This window comes from Calidris pugnax, unplaced genomic scaffold, assembly GCF_001431845.1.
Source record: "Calidris pugnax isolate Ruff unplaced genomic scaffold, ASM143184v1 scaffold103, whole genome shotgun sequence".
Taxonomy (NCBI): domain Eukaryota; kingdom Metazoa; phylum Chordata; class Aves; order Charadriiformes; family Scolopacidae; genus Calidris; species Calidris pugnax.
In genome coordinates this window covers 3,588,508-3,595,288 of record NW_015090990.1, presented here as the reverse complement: position 1 = coordinate 3,595,288, position 6,781 = coordinate 3,588,508, and positions in this window count along the sequence as shown.

Sequence of the window (6,781 nt, the reverse complement as noted above, 5' to 3'; positions counted from 1 at the left end):
GGGCGGGCAGCCTGCGGGCAGCTCGCCCGGCGGCCCCCTCCTGCTCGCCCGCCTGCGGACTCCTCCTGCCTCGGCGGCTCCCTGGCCGTTAACCGCCTCCCTGCCACGGCCCGCCGCGCCCCGACTCGCCGGGAGCCGAGCCCCGTCGGTCCTGCTCCCGGTCCCGGCCACGCCGAGACACGGACGGCAAAACGCCGCCGCCGCCGGCGCGGGGCTGAAAGACGGGGCGCCGGGGGTGCACCTCCCCGCGTCCCTCCTCGCCCCCAGTGCTCCTCGTTGCCCCGGAGCCGGGAGGGCCGGGCAGCACCGGCACCCACCCCCCGTGTCCGCCGCTCCCCTTCCCCACCGCGCTTGCCGTGCGCCCGGGCGGGGCTCCCCCGGCTTCATGGCTGCCCCCCACCCCGCTCTGTGCCGCACGATGGGCTCCCCCTTTCCCCACGGCGGTGCACAAGACGTGGGGGTCACTGCCGGCGGTGACCGGCTCTGTTGGAAAGGCTGAGCCGGGGTCACCCTCCCCCTCCCTTGCCCTGCTGAGCCCCCTGCCCCTCCTCTGGGGGGTCTGGCTCTTCTCCCACCCACGGCACGCTGTGCACAGCCCCACGCAGGACCCAGCTCCCGTGGCAGCGCTGCCCCGCACGCAGTGGGTGAAGCAGGGTGCCTTCCTGCCCCATCCTGCCCACAGCAGTGGGGCTCTGCTCGTCGCTCAGTGGGGTCAGGGCTGTGTTGAGGTTATGGGTTCACCCTGTGGCACCAACCCCAGAGCCACACGGCGCCTGGATCTGGCTGCTCCCCGTGCACGGCACCTTCTGCCAGCACGCCGTGATCTCTCCCAGCTTCCTTGCCTCAGTTTCCCCAGCTGGTGACGGAGGGTTAGCTCTGCTAGAAAGACTGAGCCGGACCCCTCAGCCACAAGTCAAGCAACCCTCTGCGACCCTGCCTAGTGGCACGGCGATGGAGGAAACACCATCTCCCTGCCTCAAGAACAAGCCCAGCACCAGGTACACCTCCCCCCCGACAGGAGACGCGGTTCTGCCGGGGAGGCGCGTGCCTGGCGGAGAAACCGGGGTCCCCGGAGGACAAGTGATGAGACAGCCGCCCATGAGCTCGACAAGAGGCTTCGCCTCTTCCCCGGGGACTGCGCCGCAGGTCAGTGTGACCTTCACTGTGCTGCCGATGCCAACGGCAAAGCTTTCCCCAGTCGTCCGGCAAGCGCACACACATCTTCAATCTTCCCATCGATCTGTGCATGGCACACATGTTCCTGCCTCTGTGCGGGTCAATACAGCATGATAGGCTGCCTCCGGCAGGGAGCACGCACAGCCCCGGCCGCCCGCCTCACCCTGCCCGGGGGATGCGGTACGCACGTGCCAGCCCCGCATCCCCAGCTCCGAGAGGCTGGGCAGGTGGCCCGAACACCGCCACCGCCACGGGGGGCCTCCAGCCACACAGCCACCGGCCCCACGCCACCTCCGCAGGGCTGCTTGGCCCTGCAGGGGATGGTTGGTGCCCTGCAAACACTGTGGGGAGCAAGGGCCTGATCCTGTGGCCAGGAAGTTATCACAGAATCACAGAATCTTCTCGGTTGGAAGGGACCTTAAAGATCATCTTGTCCAACTGTCAACCTAATTTTGACAAAAATAGGCACCCACACAACAAACAAAAAGCAACAACCGTCACTGGGTTCTGGGGTTCAAGGTGATGGCCGGCATTGGGTCTTTTTGGTCTGCAGAGTGTCGCATCTCTCGGTGTCGTGGTGGAGAGGGGCGTGAGGGCACCGGGGATCTACCAGGCAGGTCCACCCCATAAGCACAGATCCTGAGGTACGGGGCAAACCGAGCTGTGTCAGTGTGAAACCGGCAGGAGCTTGGTGTCCTCTGCGCCCTGGACAGTCCCAGCACGGGAACAGGACTGCCTCTTGGTTCCCTGCACGGCCTTGGCCTCCACACCATGGGGACCACAGTGTCTGCCACCTGGGATGAGGACACCTCTCAGCACACTCCTCACAACACGGTCCCCTCCTGTCCAGCCAAGGAGATGTTTCCTCTCCTCCTTCCTCTCCTGCCTCTCCTCCCCTGCCATGTCCGGGTCCTGCCTGGTCACCCAGCACAGGCAGATGGGTGCTGGGGCTCATCCCCTGGCAGGATGACCCAAGGCACGGGGCTGAAGTGCAGCCAGGCTGGGTTGGGATCAAGCTGTGCCCAAGAGAGTGGCACCCAAAGCACAGACCCCATCCCCAGGCCTCCTGCAAGCCAGGGAGGGGGGAAGGCTGTGGCTCCATGGCCACCAGCACCCAGGCAGAGGGCACGCCAGGAGACACACGGGGCTGGAGGTGCAGGGAGCAGGGAAGCAGCACAGCTGGGAGGGGATGGAGCTGGGCTCAGGGGCTGCTTTCTCCTGGGACCAGACAAAGCAGCAAGCACAGGACCAGCTGGGAACGGCCCGTGCTGCCATTTGGCAGCATGTCTGCAGCTCATGGTTCTGCACCAGGGCCTCCCACCTGTGGCTGAGCACCGCAGGCCTGCGCATGGGGGGCATGAGGCCATGATGAGGGACTCTGCAGCGTGCAGGGGGGGGTCGTCTGCCTCTCCACCCAGCCATGAGCAGCTGCAGAGCCTCTCTGCCCGCTGATGCTCCCACATCCAGCCCTTGGGTTTGATACTAAGAGCTGGGAGAAGCCCAATTCCCTGGGCTCCAGAGTCCTGACTTCATTAGCCACCGTGCAAGTAAGCCAGCAGGATGGGAGAGCCAGCCAAGGGCTCGCCAGCAGATCGGGAAAGGGGGGTCCCCCTTGTTCTCCCCTACACCCCCCAGCCAGGGGGGATGCAGAGCGGCAGGGGCTTGGCGCAGGGCCCGCGCACTACACTCAGATGGCGGGGGGAGGCTGCGGGCGCCGGGGGAGACAGGACTGGAATTCGAAATGATGTTGACAAATCGGAGAAATGGCCTGAAAACAATCAGATACAATTCAAAAGGACAAGCGCCAAGAGCTGGGCCGGGGCGGGAAGCAAATCCGCCCAGCGAGCGGAGAGCGAGCGGCTGGAGGGCAGGGCTGCTGAGGGGGCAGGAGGGCAGGGCAGAGCCCCTGGCTGGGCAGCGGGCAGCAGCGTGGGCCTGTCTGAGTTTAACACCGACACCCAGGACAGTCCCAGGTGGATAACAAGGCGGGCAGAGGGTCAGACACCCCCGGGCAGGATGCTCGGTGCAGGTGCGGGTATCCGTGCGTGCAGAAGCTGTGTTTCCAGATGCCCGGCAGCCAGGCAGCTGCTTGGAAAAGCATCCAGGAGCAAGGAAAAAACCACCCGGGAGCCTCGTTCATTTGGGATATGGGATCTGCCAGTTTAATGCGGGATGTCTGGCTGCCCTGCAACTGCACTGAGCTCGGTGGAAAGGAGGACGTTGCCCAGGGCTGCGTGAGAAGGAGCATCGTTCACAAGGCTTCTGAAGCACTCACTGGCAGCGAGGCCTCTGTGGGAGCCCTGTGCCTGGTTCAGGACCACACGTCAAGAAAAATCCAAACTAATTGGAAAGAGTAGAGAGGATGGCAATAACAGAGAGCAGACCGGCTGGAGGCACTGGGGGTTTGGGTGAGAGCAGCAGAGGCTAAGAGGCTGCAGTCATAGACAAAACAATCGCTGTGAGCACAGAAGGCGGGGGCTTTCTAGAGCACCAGGGCCTGACACACGGTAGAAGGCAGCAGGGGTTAGGTGTAATCTCCACGTGGGAGAAGCTGGCCCACCGCCTGGAGGGGTGCTTGGTGGGACTGATCCTGCTGTGGTGCCCTCCAGCACCCTCGTGATAATTCATCCCCCTCCCCAGGACACAGACACTGCCCAGTTCTATTCTTAGGCTGATCTGGATGAGGGTTTGGTTGTGATTTCCCTGTCTTGCCACCGAGCTGATGGATTGACTCTTTGCTGTACCAGCACCTGACCTCCCACCGGTGCTGTGCCACCACGGTGAGCCCACCCTCCCGGCCACCCTGCAGGGCTGTGGCTCCTCAGTATGGGCACCGGGAGACCGAAGGATGCTGTGGCCAGGGCAGCCCACACGGGTGGGGGACACAGGAGATGGGACAGATACCCCAGCAGGGAGGCCCCACCTGATCCCCTGCTAGTCCAAGCTGGCCAGGACATGGATCGTGCTTGCTGGGTACTTTTGCCACCGGCCCAAGCCCGTGAGCCGGCTGCCGTGTCTCCCTTGCCAGCTCCACACGCTCTTGGAGCCGACGCCGGCCGTGGCCCCGCGCCCAGAGGGAAGTGGATCTGGGACAATCATTAATTTTGATCTAATTGAAGGAAACGTGACCGTGGAGCCCAGCTGGCCGCAGCGCTCGGCTCTGCCTCGCGCCGGTCGCATCCTCCGAGACCCTTGCGAACACGTCGGCTTTAACAAGCGCAGCCTCCTCCCCCGGTTTCCCCCGGCAGGTCGGGCTCCGTGGCGAGGGTGGGAAGTGCCTCGGCTGTGGGGAGATGTGGGATGACAAGATGTCCACTCCGATTACTGGAGAGCAGGGCTGGTGACGGTGTGATGAGCATGCCGGGCATCACCACCCGTCGTGGAGCTGGCCGTGGGGCGGCACGGGAGCTGCTTGCACCCCGCTCACTGAGACCTCCACATCGTCCTCCTGCGCTCACAGGGAGCAGTGGGGCTGGGAACTGCAGGAGGGAGCCATACACACCAGGGCAGGGAGAGGAGCCATGGCTGTGAACACCGTTACCAGCTGCGTGGTGCTGGGATGGGGAGGAGAGCAGCTCCGGCGCCCCAGACCAGCCTCGCTGGTGGCCCCTGGTCCCCTGGGCAGGCAGTGGCCAGGCTGGGCTGGGCTCCCCACTGTGCTCCCCGATTTAGCCCACGGTGGCAGATGACACGTCTGCCGGGGCCAGCAGACACATCAGCGATGTGGCACCCCATTAACGTGCTGACCCCACTTACGTAAACTACCCCCATTAACCACAATACCTTTTTAAATGCTTTACCCCAATTAAGTGCAATATCTTAATTAATGCAACACCCCAATTAAGGACAACACTCCCATTCAATTTATTCCTTCATTAAGCGCAAAACCTCAATTACAAAGTCTCTTTTGTAAGCTGTGTGCACGGGCTTGCACAAGGTGCCCTGGACACCTTTTGCTGCTGCCAGAAAAACAACACTGGGTTTATGCGGCTTCTGGGGTCTTGCCTCCAAGAATTTAAGGGGTGGGTTTCAGTCAGATCTGGATGTAGTATCATCCATCATGGTTGAGGGGACAACGTCTGCCCACATCAGAGCTGGGTGAGATCCCATGGACTCTCAATGGGACCATGGATCAAATCACAGCCCACTTCATAGGAGAAAAGGGTTTGTGTTGGGCTGAGGGTGATTCCATGGTATTTAACCTCGGGGAGCAGCTAAGAACTTGCTGGTTGCCCTCCTTATTTTCTCCACCCAGAGGTACTCAGCTGTACCCCCATCCCAGCCAGCCCCTGCCCCTGTGCCCGGGGGGAGGCAGCAGGCAGCAAGCTGCCCACTCGTGCACAGCAGCCCCAACTCCTGGTCTCCATCTGAGACATCCAATGTGCCATGGACCTGCACCGGCCCAGTTCTGCCAGGCTGAAAGAAAGAGGAGCAGCAGTGACTGCCATCCCTTATCCGTGTTCTGCTCTGACCCCATCAGAACAAGCCACCCCCAAACTGAGCCAGCCACTTGATCTCTCTGCACACATATCCTCACTGAGAGAAAAAAACACCTAAAAGCCTCCCAAATCCATGGAGAAGTGCAAGGTAAAGCCCCCCTTCCCGGCAGGTTGGGCACACTTTTCAGCACAGAGGGTGTTCAGCATCCCCAGGAGGATGCTCAGCCCAGCACCTATCTCTAGGCTCCGGGTCCAGCAGTGCTCGCTGGCCCGTGACCGGCAGGAGGTCAGGCTCGGCTAATGCTGCCCTCCAGTCCTGAGCGGGAGGAGTGGAGGAAATGGCCTCGCCGCCCTCAGAGCATCCCCCACGGCTGGAGAGGCCGTCGCAGACGTGACCGGAGAGCGGCTGCGTGGCAGCAGGAGCCCTGTCTCTGAGCATGGGGCGCTGGGGTGAGCGTGGTCCCTCCTGCCCTTGGTGCTGGTAGGAAGGAGAAGGCGTCCTGGGAGCCATCTCTGCAACGTGCAGAGACACTCGTTTGCTTTTATAGCCTTTTATTGCTGCAGCTGGTTGGTGCTCCTTGGTCTCTGCCATCTTGAGGAGGGCAGCCGGGCAGGCTGGTACGTGGCCGCGCTGTGCCAAGCAGCTCCGTGGCCAGGCACATGCCTGGGGTGCCACTGGGCTTGCACCACGAACAAAAGGACCAGCACAGCAGGGAGACTGGGCTCAGCACCCTGCTGGGATGGCCCCCAGCCCTGGCCCCGCACAGCCCCTCTGCCCGCAGTGTGAGTGCCCCCCCACCCCTCCACCACTTGTCACCTGCCTGGTGGTTTATAAAAGTTTAAAGCTAATGGTGTAATAAACTCCAATAATGATATTGCAGCTGCACCGGGGCACCCTGGGATGAATACATTACGGGAGCTGCAGCAGTTAGGCAGGGAGGGCAGCATCGGGGCTGGGGGATGCTCCAGCCAGCGCTGTGGGAGACGGTCAAGCCTTCCCAGGCCCCGCTGTGAGCAGGGGACTCCCCTGTTTCGCTCCCCCCCCAAGTGATAACCAAGCAAAGGCAACTGGAGGGCGGGCAACCCACCTTGGCCACAGTCCTCCCTGATCATAAGCCAGGCCAGGAGACCTCCAGGGAGAAAGGATTTGGGGGGTGCATGGACCC